Here is a 12,573-nt window from a genome sequence, read left to right as displayed (position 1 = left end):
GAGCTGTCTGAGGGCAAAGACCATGTCAGTAGTTCCTCTGTTTGCGCAAAAGCCGCACTGTGATTCTGGGAGAACATTCTCGGTGACACTAGGTATTATTCTATTTAGGAGAATCCTAGCGAAGATTTTGCCTGCATTGGAGAGCAGCGTGATTCCCCTGTAGTTTGAGCAGTCTGATTTCTCGCCTTTGTTTTTGTACAGGGTGATGATGATGGCATCACGAAGGTCCTGAGGCTGTTTTCCTTGGTCCCAACAAAGCTTGAAAAACTCATGCAGTTTGACATGCAGAGTTTTGCCTCCAGCCTTCCAGACCTCTGGGGGGATTCCATCCATACCTGCTGCTTTGCCACTTTTCAGTTGTTCAGTTGCCTTATATGTCTCTTCCTGGGTGAGGACCTCATCCAGCTCTAGCCCAGAGTCTCCAGTAGACGCTGTCTTAACGTACCTGGATTCCAGACTGCTTATGAACGCGTATAACATTAGGGACTCTCGGTGGGATTCAGCTGTGATGGCAGCGCAGGCACAGTTCCTGGATAGCCCTTTCAGGGCAAGCGTAAAAGCATCTACGCTCTCACCTGCTTCTTGCTTCCGAATGTGAATGTCTTGCGAACAGGGTGTTCTGAGGCCTATCATAATAGACCCTAAAGGAGATTCGCTGCGTTCTGATAGCCAGCTACCGCTCTGAGCACGGAGTAGGGGACGTCTCCGAGGAGAGCCATGAGATGGTCCATTTTCTCGGCGTCTTGCACGACATTGTTCTTTTGCATGTACACTTCAAAACACTGGAGCCAGTGGTGGAACTTTTCTCCAGCTTGGGTGGCATCCTGATCTATCTCGAGTCTTCCAGGTTTCAGGGAAGTATCCATGATTTTCCTTCTGTTAATAAAATTGATATGCCATGAGCAAGGACCAGACTTGTATCATTCTATAGGCTTTTATTAACAGAAGAAGCCACCTCTACTGACCAGTTGGATAAGTTGCACCATCTGTTATACCAGTAAGGTGGAGCCAATCTAAAGTCGTAACCAATAGCAAGCAGTCAGCATAATACATTACATTATTACAGTTGTTCATGGCAAAGTTGTACTTATTCAAGCTAAAGTGAATGCAATTTCTGACTTTCCTATTCCCAATGGCACATCCAAACACTTTAAAAAAGATCTTATTTAAAGTACTGGAGCTCTGTCCCATGTTGGGGCCAATAATCTTTGCAGAAGCTATGGAAAGTGCCTAAGAGACTTCACTAATGAATTGTTGTTTTAGGAATGGCAAGATAGTATAGGAAATTTTGCTGAGGTTGCTCTTCATTTAACCAACCTTATGAAGAAAGGGGAGAAATTTGTGTGAATTAAAGTTAGTCAGACAGCTTGAGAAAATTTAAAGGAGATGGTATACTATTGCCCTGTGTTAAATCTCCTGATTTTGACAGACTGTTTTCTTTAGAATTGGATGCGGTGAGGGAGCAGCAGATGCAGTTTTATTTTAAAAGCAAAATGAAATTGACCATCCAGTTGCCTACTTTTCAAAAAAATTCAATGCTCATCAAAGGAACTATTCTACTATTGAGAAAGAACTGTTGTCTATAATATTTGCTCTCCAGAATTTTGATGTATATCTTGGTACCTCTCATGAACCAATTGTGATATTTACTGACTACAGTCCTCTTGTGTTTTTAAATAAAATGAAGAATAAAAACAGAAGATTGTTAAACTGGAGTTTAATATTACAAGAATATAATCTGCAAATTAATTATATCAGAGGTACAAATAATGTGATAGCAAATTGTTTGTCAAGATGTTAAAATTGATCATGTATAGAAATATATACTCTCAACATTGGGTTACTTTATTATAACATGTTATATATTGTGTATTGTTATCTCATTTGTGATTTTTAAAGTCAGCTTAGTTATAACTGAATTTTAACCTAAGAGTTAAAATTCCTTTAAAGGGGGAAAGTGTGACAGAATATAATTATGTTTTTGAAAGATAAATTGGGGAGGTTTTAGTGTAGGTCACATACAAACGCTTTAAAACAGATCTTATTTAAAATGCTGGAGCTCTGCCCCATGCTGGACATGGCAGGGCCAACAGGCTTTGCAAATGTTTTGGAGAATGCCCAAGAGACTTCACTAATGGATTGTTGTTTACAAAAGGCAACAGATGAAAGATCTTGTTGGAGCCGCATTCTGTCTGGACTGAAATTTGCTGATCTAAGCGGCACATGTGGTTTTGCAAGCAGAGAGAGTCAAACTGGCTTTCTGTCTGAGAGAGAGAGACAGAGACACACACACACACACACACACACACACACACACACACACACACACACACACACACACACACACACACACGCACACACACACACAGATCAGTTCTACAGTTTTACTGGAACAGGACAAGCTGGCAAGCTTGTGCAAAATCCCATTTGGAAGATGGGTTATGAGTGCTTAGTTCAGCTTGGCCAAAGCCCTTGTGGTTCATGCAAGAGGAGAGGACTGACTGTCTAATGTTTCATTTGAAATAAGAGAAACAAAAAGGCACTCTGTGGTGACCTGAAAGAAAGAGGTTATATCTTGGAGAACCCTGAGGGGACAAGTTTCTTCGGCAAGACACCGAAGTGGCTGATTAAAAAAGGAATCAGTTGTGGGTGTCAGCATACAATGACAACTGACATGAACCTTCCTGAGTGGTAACCATTTACCTTTCAAGCACCAAAGCCTGGTGAACTTTATAAATGTTAAATTCTATGCACAGTATAAAATTGCCTGCAACTAGTGAACTTGGAGGAATGAGAAGTGAGATTGGATGATGAATGAAAGAACTTTTCTGAACTTAAACACTCATTACATATATGTGCGCATAGAATTAGAAGGGGGTTAAGTTAGGTTAGTTAAGTCAATAGTGATAAGTTAGAGTGTGATTCTATTTTCATGTTTAAAGATAATTAAAAGCAACTTTTGTTTGAATAACCATTTGTCTTGGTGAATATCTATTGCTGCTGGGTTTATGGGTGCTCTGAGCTCGTAACACACCCATACAATCTCAGTAGACAAGCCCTCTGGTCTGACTTGCCTGACCACAGCTGTGATGTTTTCCCTGACAAACAATGCCTCTCCTCCCCTTTCATTTCCCCCCTCCCCCACCATTCTATCACATCTAAAGCAATTGAGCTATCAGTCCTGCTCCTTCTGCAACCAAGTTTCACCAATGGCCACTATGTCATAATACCATGAGCCAATCCATGCTCAAGATCATCTGCCTTTCCTATAATACTCCTTGCATTGAAATAGATGCACTTTAGAAATCTTCCACCATGTACAACTTGTTATCTTCTAACAGTGCATGCAATTTTCACAATCTTTTTCCCTCCTTCTCTCTTTTCTCTGGCAATCTCGTTCCCATCCCCTGAAAATCCAGTTTAAATACACTAATTTTTCTTAGATTAGCCTTGGACAAATCTATGGCAAAACTTATTGCTTGCCCTTGTATATGGAAATTTCAGATCAAACCGTATAAGAACACATCGTGGATGACCACTTTAATCGTAAGGGCACAGTGCCAACAGATTAAGTGTGGATAAATGGGATTACTATAGACAGCTATTTGATTATCAGCATGAACATGGTGTGACAAAAGACCTGTTTCTGTATTCAATGATTTGAACGCCTTGTAAAGGGGAAATGGCACAGTATAGGAAATGAGACGTGGGGCATTTCAGTCATGATCATATTGAATGTTGGAACAGGTTTGAGGGGCCATTTGACCTAATTGTGATCTTTCTTTTCTTATGTTCTTTGATATGTTTCAAAACTCAAAATTAACTGGCTCCTGAAATAATATCAATAATTAGAAGTAAAGCAAGAAAATCTCTTTTCTCCTGTTCATCTTGACTTGGTAGTTTTTTTTTGGGTGGGGGGGGGGTTGGTGGGCGTATCACTAAATCCACTCAATTTTAGATTGGAAAAACGAGATTGGAGTGAAGCAGGAATCAGAATCTCGCTTGAATTCTGGTATTTGCTTTGCTGTTGAAGAAAAAGATCAAAAACCTTAATTTCAAAATATTCATTTGTGTGGGGAAATGCTTTGATTTATTATGTGTCAGGAACATTTCCCATAAAACAACATTATATGAGAGTTTAAAAGATGTTCTTGAAGAAGGTACTCATCAAAAGTAACTCAAGAGTCTGAAACTAGAGAAAGAAATGCCTAATCTTGAAATTTTTAAATTTCCATGGTAACATACCAGTGAGCCTGCTACATCCCCACAATGGAGTGAGAATCAACACTTTTGTTCCTGTTTTCACATTAAGGTCAAATTTTCAGGATTTTTGTTTCTTTGCGGGTGAGTCTCTTTTTCTGTAACCCACATCTACTGAGATATTGAACAGTGCTGATCAAAATTACCTTTATAAAAATATAATGCTGCCTTAAATGAGAATATGGAAGGAGTGATTTTAAAAAAGCAATAAATAAACTAGCATTTACATTGTTCCTTGTAGATCCTTTATAATTGCAAGCATTGTTAGCCAATAGTCACTTTTTGAATTGCAGTCATTCCTTTATTGTAATAGCCATTTATGTGCAGCAAAATCCCCATGTTGCCATGAAACTAATCAGCAAGTGATCAATTTGTTAGTATGACTGGAGGAGAGATTTTAGCTATGATGCCAGAGAAATTCTATGTGTATATTCTCAGAAATGTTTATGAACAAATAGACTTGGTTAAGAAGGCTTTTGAAAGATGTGAAAATCTGTAGGAAAAAATGGGTAATATCCTGTAGCCTGTGTGTTATTTCAGTGATACAGCATGAAAAAAAAGGCCCTTCGGCCCAACTTTCCATTTCAACCAAAATGTCCCTCCCACACTCTACCCACCTATCCCTCTAAACCTATTCGATCGAATATCGTCCAATTTTTTTTCTCAAAGGTTGCAATAGTACTTGCCTTCACCACCTCCTTCGACACCTGTTCCGCACATTCACTATCCTCTGTGTAAGGAAAAAAACACCTCTCTGGTTTCTGTTAAATATTACCTTCCTCAACTTAAACATATGACCTCAGATTACTGGATTCCCTTCTCTGGGCAAAAAACTCTGCATTCACCTGTCTATTCCTTTCAAGATTTTGTATATATCGATGAGATCATCCCTCGTTTTCACTTGCTCCAAGGAATACCTCTTCCGATAGCTCAGACCCCCATGCTGTGGCAACATACTCAAATTTTCTCTGCACTCTCTTCAGCTTGACAACATCTTTCCTGTAGCATAGCAAAACAGAACACAATACTCCAAATGGGGCCTCACCAACATCTTGTACAATTACAACCCGACTTCCCAATATCTTCACTCAGCACTCTGACCAATGTGGTGAAAGCCTTTTTGACCATCCTATCTATCTGTGACACCACTTCCAAGTTACTATGTACCTGTACTCCTAGATCTCTCTGCTCTACAACACTCCCCAGATCCCTACCATTCACTGTGTAGCTCCTACCTACATTAGACCTCCCAAAATGTGCCTTGTCTTTAATGTATCACATGATGTGCTATGATATTATTCTATATGCACTATGTAGTAACCCATGCATTCATCCACATTTACTATATTTGAAACTTTTTTCTTATTTGTTGTTTAAATCTTATAATGCTGCAGTTTCAGTTCAAAATGATAATTTGTGGAAAAAAATCTTTTGCTTTATATTCTGATTTTTTTCATTAATGAAAATAACTCCTTTAAAAATATTTTGTTTCACATTTGAATTTTAATATGGCTTATACTGAGTCTGTGTTGTACTCATGCACCATTGGACAATCTGAGTTTTTTTTTTAAATGGATTGGAACAGAACCTCCAATTCAGAAAAGTCTGTTACAGATTGTCCACTCAAACAATACAACCATTACAAAGATGCAGATTTCTAATGTATTGTATTGTGCTTGGTGGTGAGTGGATGTCTTGGCAGTATTCAATAATGTAGAATTGTTTCTATTTATTTAAGGTCCAGTGCATTCTGGAAAGTTCAATAGCTCATGAAGAGGTTCAAAAGAAAGACCTGCATTTTCAGCAGTATTATTTCTTCACTTTTAATGTGGTGGTAAGTTCAACCTTTTCCCCCTTTATTTGCATCTGCATAGATTGTAACATATGCACAACATTATAATATAAATCTGAGACCTGTTTATCATATAAATCTGAGACCTGTATGTCTGGCAGTTGATAGGAATGGTATATTTAAAATATTACTTTGAGAAAATACTTATAATCTTTTTTGATGATGATGTGAATAAATATCCTTGTAATACTGTAAATTATTTGCATCCTAACAACATTATTATCTATCTAAATATGACATTGTCACTGGACCCAATCTGCTTGTCCTTTTCAAACTTATTTTATTTATTTGACCCATCATCTACTTCCTCAATACTATTTCCACTAAACTGCTAACTATTGAATTCCCTTCCTGTCTCCAGTGTTAGCTGATACTGTTAACGATTCTCTCCTCTTGTCTATTGCCTCTCTAAATTCAAACTGTCATTATAGTACTCCCTTGAAAAAAACTTTGGACCCACTCCATTATTGGAAATGACCACCTCATCTTTAACTCCCTTTCTATCTCCTAAATCAATGTCGACATTTCTCTCTGTAATTGCATTTCACTCTGGCCATAATGTTAAAGACTCTTGCAAAGTCACAAATGACTTTCTGACTTTCATCTCAGTCTGCTGTTTTTTATATCAAACCATTGATTCTCCATTGCTGTCCACAAGTAAACTATATTCACCTAGTATTTAACCAATCTTAAGTTAAAAAATTACCAGCAATGACTTCCTGTTCTAGCATAGTTTGTCTGATGTCTCTCAGTAATCCATCTCTCCTATTCCTGATTCACATACTGCTCCTCAGTAACATCATCTGAAATGGTATAAATTTCTACATAAACAGAAGTCACCCAGCTTTGATTCTTCTGTTCTCTCTCAAATAACATACCAATACTTCTGGCTTGAGATCTAATGATGGATGAATAAAGATGACTTAAATCACAATTGTTCTTTGTAACTGCCAAAACTGAGTTATCCAGCCAATGGACTGCATATGTGCATCATGTTTTAGATAATTATTGATATAATCTGTTGTTATCCCAGTCATTCCTTTCTGCTCATCTTTTGCTGAATTTCTCTTATTTTTGTAAAATCGTGACTTAATTATTCCAGTGCACTGTTGGGTGAGCTTCACAGTGGTGAAGGAAGTAGAACTGCTGTTGTACAGCTTCAGCAAATTGGGTTTGATTATGTCTCCTGTTACAGTTTATGTGGAAATTTTCACATCCTCAGTGTGATTGTATGTCCTGAGTGCTCTCGTTTTCCCCATTAGCCTACCAATTCCACATTCTAGAGATGTGCAGATTGGCTACTGTGAATTACCCCAAGTGTGGGTAGGTTAGTGGAAACTCTGAGTAGAGTGAATGGGCATGTGAGACCGTTTGTGTTATAATGAAATAAATGGGGAAATGGGATTGATAGGATTGCTCAGAGAGCCAGAATAGACCTGCTAAATGTGCTCAATATTGTCAAAAAAACCCATATATTTTTGCCCTTTAAAATTTTTTTTCCCAAAATGAGTTATCCAAAATTCTATTGTTTTTGTTGTAGTTCATTCTGTCCCTTTTCCCTCCCCTATTTTGTCTCCAAGTTAAGCAATGTCCTGATATAAAACTTTTCAACCTTGTTTTCAAGTCGCTTCATAAACTCGCAGTTCTGACATTAGTACTGGCTTCCATTCTTGCTACATGTTAAAAGTACCTGCACCTTCCCAATTTTGGCCACTTGAACATCCACAATTTTAATTAATCCACCAATGACAGATTAAAATATATCTTTTGAATCTTTAAGCTTTTGAATCTCTCCACTTCTATTTCCTCCATGAAACATCCCTCTTTGATTTAGATTTTTTGCCTGTCTGAATGTTGAATTGTATTTAATCCTCTTGATTGGCTTTGGTCATTTCACATGCACTATTTAAATACATGCTTTTTTTTGACATTGATTATCAATTTAATAGTTATGGCACAGAAATAATAGTCTGCAGGCAGCCTGTTGGTACTGTAAATATTTTATCTCTCCTACGCAAGACAGATTTAACAGTTGTACAAGTTTTGTGCACGTTAAGCACCAATTGTGCAACATTTATTACATTGAATTGATTGCATTGTTTACCAGGAAAGTTGACGAAGGAAAGGCTATGGATATTGTCTACGTGGACTTTTGTAAGGCCTTTGACAAGGTCCCACATGGAAGGTTCAGTCGCTTATTATTCATGGTGAGGGAGTAAATTGGATTCAACATTGGCTTTATGGCAGTAGCGGATAATGGTAATGGATGATTGCCTCTAAGACTGGAGGCCTGTGACTAGTGGTGTGCCTCAGTGATCAGAGCTGGGTGTATTGTTATTTGTCATCAATATCAATGATCTTCAATCGATGATAATGTGGTAAATTGAATCAGTGGACAACGAGGAAGCCTTTCAGAGGTTGCAGAGGAATCTGGACCAGCTGGAAACATGGGCTGCAAAATGGCAGATGGAATTTAATGCAGACAAATGTGAGGTGTTGCATTTTGGAAGGACAAACCAAGGTAGGGCAGCATGGTTGCTGTGGCGTCAATGATTGGGATTGGATTGGGGTTCAAATCATGCGCTGTCTGAAAGGAGTTTGTATGTTCTTCCCATGTCTACATTGGTTTCCTCCCACTGTTCAAAAATGTAGGTTAATGGGGTGTAAATTGGACACATGGACTTGTGGGCTGAAATAGCCTGTTATTATGCTGTCTTCTTTGGCTTGGCTTCGCGGACGAAGATTTATGGAGGAGTAATGTCCACGTCAGCTGCAGGCTCATTTTTGGCTGACAAGTTCGATGCGGGACAGGCAGACACGGTTGCAAGGGAAAATTGGTTGGTTGGGGTTGGGTGTTGGGTTTTTCCTCCTTTGTCTTTTGTCAGTGAGGTGGGCTCTGCGGTCTTCTTCAAAGGAGGTTGCTGCCCGCCGAACTGTGAGTCGCCAAGATGCACGGTTTGAGGCGATATCAGCCCACTGGCAGGCACCAAGAGATTTCTTTAGGCAGTCCTTGTGCCTCTTCTTTGGTGCACCTCTGTCTCGGTGGGCAGTGGAGAGCTCGCCATATAACACGATCTTGGGAAGGCGATGGTCCTCCATTCTGGAGACGTGACCTACCCAGCGCAGTTGGATCTTCAGCAGCGTGGATTCGATGCTGTCGGCCTCTGCCATCTCGAGTACTTTGATGTTAGGGATGAAGTCGCTCCAATGAATGTTGAGGATGGAGCGGAGACAACGCTGGTGGAAGCGTTCTAAGAGCCGTAGGTGATGCCGGTATGTTTGTGGTAAACCACTGTATGTATGTATTTGTCTGTTTGGGCATACCCATTTGCCGACTGTGCCTGTGGCTCCTCCCACAGGCTCCAGAATGTTCCGTAGCTTCCTTCCCAGTGCAGAACAGTTGAGCAGCATGAATATGCTTTTGTTCTAAAGCTAATAAAAGCCTATCAGTTTGTTCAACTTAAAAATGGACATACACACTAAATTATAGGGCACTGAGAAATGTGGTAGGACAGAGGGATCTGGGAATACAGATACTTAATTACCTGAAAATGGTATCACAGATAGATTGGGTTGAAAAGAGAGCTTTTGGGTGAATTTCTATGTACAGAAAGTAGTAGGAGTGTGAACTCAATTTTAACACAAGAAAAATATTGGACATGGATGGGTGGGATATTGAGTGGGACGAGGCACAGACTAGAAGGGCTGAAGGGCCTGTTTCTGTGCTGTAATGCTCTATGTACAGTTTCTTTTGCTTGCTATCCAGGCAAGTCGACAAGTATCGCAAAACAAAAGGTGCCGCCAGAGCTGCTGCAATGGCAACACTATCACTGGTGTGGACTTGGGAGAGCCGGGAGTGGAGACACAGTGCTGCTCTGCAGTGTTCTGCCGCCTAGTCCTAATGCGAACAGCTCTGTACATGCCTGTAAGGACCCAAAATTGTTTTTTAAAAAAAAAAATACTGTTACCATGGTCTATGTCCTAGATGGTGGCTCCTGTGCTGGGCAGAGTAGTTCAAAGGGTTGCAGACACTGGGGGAGCAGCAGACAAGAGCAGGGCACCAAAAATGGGGAGAAAACTTCACCCCCTGTTGAACAGGAGAAGTATGGGAGACGACCCTACAGGACAATGACCATGGCAGTGGACCAGCAAGGTCCTCTGTGGCTGAAAGACCCACACAGGGTGCGAATGGTTGGTAACTTGCAGTCAAAGGACTCACACAGGCTGTGGGCTGCTGGAGACTTTCTCATGGGAGCCATGTATCGGAACAGGATTTGAGAAGGTGCTGAGGGCAAGAACAGCTCCCATAGGGCTTCAGGCTGCTTCCTGATCGAATCAGAGGTTTGGTTGCTAATGGTTTTAATTGGAGTCTTTGGGGCTGCAGAGGTGCTTCTCTTTCTCCTATATTTAGGATGCTGGGCAATGCTCATGGCAACTTTTTGCTTGCTTTGTCTCAAATAAAATTTGATGTATATTATGTATATTATGTTTTTAATATACATGATCTCACAATACTGCCGGAAAGGAGATCTTTCATTGAGCTGGTTTTGGTTATTTACACTGAACCAAACAACGCCAGCATAATGCTGAGCAAGTGTTTCATTTTACACAGGAAGCCAGCATTTCAGGAGCAAGAGAGGCAGGATGTGTAACATAACAGCATCGGTGTCTAGTGTGATGTATAACAGATATGTCAGACATTGCTTTCTACACAAAAATGGCAGTTGAACTTGATGTTCTTATGTTAGAGTCGTGAACATTTATGCCACTCTGCGAAGTCAAGCAAATTTGCTGGGCATCATAAACTCTTTGATGCATAGAATGGCAGATTTATGTGAACAATGTGTTTGTGTGACCGGAAATACATTGAAGGAGAAATTGAAGAGAAACAGGAAGTTGTTTGAGGCAGAAAGGGACGCGGATCTTAGACACCATAGATGGAGACGTTTCATTCTTGTGAGTCAATTCATGCTATTCTCAGATAGAATAATGTGGAGAAGAGAGAGAGAGAGAGAGAGACCACACGGGCCCGTGTTCTGGTCTAATGTCCTAAACAATTTTATAATTTTTTTATTTTTCACACTATAAACCACATTGACCAAGATACATACAGACATTTTTTCTCTTGAATATATAGTGTCATTTTCTCCCCCTTTTCCCCCTCCCTCCCTCCCCCCCCTTCCCATTTATTTGAAGTTCAATCTATAAGATACATTAAACCCGTTAAACAATGTTGTCACTTAATAAAAATAAACAAGAAATTTTACTGAGTCAGTTCTTTTCGTTGTCTTCTCCTTCTGTCATTTTAGGTGGTGGAAGTCCACAGTAGGATTTCTCTATTGTATTTCATGTAAGGTTTCCATATTTGTTCGAATATTGTGATGTTATTTCTTAAATTATATATTATTTTTTCTAATGGAATACATTTATTCATTTCTATATACCATTTTTGTATTCTCAAGTTGTCTTCTAATTTCCAGGTTGACATAATACATTTTTTTGCTACAGCTAGGGCTATCATAATGAATCGTTTTTGTGCTCCATCCAAATCAAGTCCAAATTCTTTATTTCTTATATTACTTAGGAGGAAGATCTCTGGGTTTTTTGGTATATTGCTTTTTGTGATTTTATTTAATATCTGGTTTAGATCTTCCCAAAATTTTTTCACTTTCTCACATGTCCAAATTGCATGAATTGTTGTTCCCATTTCCTTTTTACAGCGAAAACATCTGTCTGTTACTGTTGGGTCCCATTTCTTTAACTTTTGAGGTGTGATGTATAGTCTGTGTATCCAGTTATATTGTATCATGCGTAACCTCGTGTTTATTGTATTTCTCATAGTTCCGGAGCATAGCTTTTCCCATGTTTCATTCTTTATCTTTATGTTTAGATCTTGTTCCCATTTTTGTTTAGGTTTACCGTTTGTTTCCTCGTTCTCCTTTTCTTGCAGATTGATGTACATGTTTGTTATAAATTTTTCAATTATCATTGTGTCTGTAATCACATATTCAAAATTGCTTCCTTCTGGTAACCTCAGACTGTTTCCCAATTTATCCTTCAAGTAGGATTTCAGTTGGTAGTATGCCAACACTGTATCGTGAGTTATATTATATTTATTCTTCATTTGTTCAAAGGATAATCATTTCCCGAAAAACAATTTTCTATTCTTTTGATCCCTTTTCTCTCCCATTCTCTGAAGGAAAGGTTATCTATTGTGAAAGGGATTAGTTGATTTTGCATCAATATGTTTGGTAGTTGGTAATTTGTTTTATTCCTTTCTACATGAATCTTCTTCCAAATGTTGAGCAGATGATGCAATACCGGTGAATTCCTATGTTGCACCAATTTTTCATTCCATTTATATGGTATATGTTCAGGTATCTTCTCCCCTATTTTATCTAGTTCTAATCTAGTCCAATCTGGCTTTTCCCTTGTTTGATAAAAATCTGATAGATATCTTA

General features: G+C 39.0%; 1 protein-coding gene across 7 annotated transcripts in view; it reads left to right on the top strand.

Annotated features, from left to right (window-relative positions):
* gjc2 (gap junction protein gamma 2) overlaps window positions 1-12,573 on the top strand; it is a 222,860-nt gene that overhangs the window by 23,020 nt on the left and 187,267 nt on the right. For all 7 annotated transcript variants that reach the window (XR_011350268.1, XR_011350267.1, XR_011350264.1 and 4 more), the window contains one exon: window positions 5,999-6,094. The gene's annotated coding sequence lies outside the window, so the exon portion shown is untranslated. The remainder of the gene's footprint in view (window positions 1-5,998; window positions 6,095-12,573) is intronic.

Source organism: Narcine bancroftii, chromosome 1 (genome assembly GCF_036971445.1).
Source record: "Narcine bancroftii isolate sNarBan1 chromosome 1, sNarBan1.hap1, whole genome shotgun sequence".
Classification (NCBI taxonomy): Eukaryota; Metazoa; Chordata; class Chondrichthyes; order Torpediniformes; family Narcinidae; genus Narcine; species Narcine bancroftii.
This window is presented reverse-complemented; position numbering and strand designations above follow the sequence as displayed.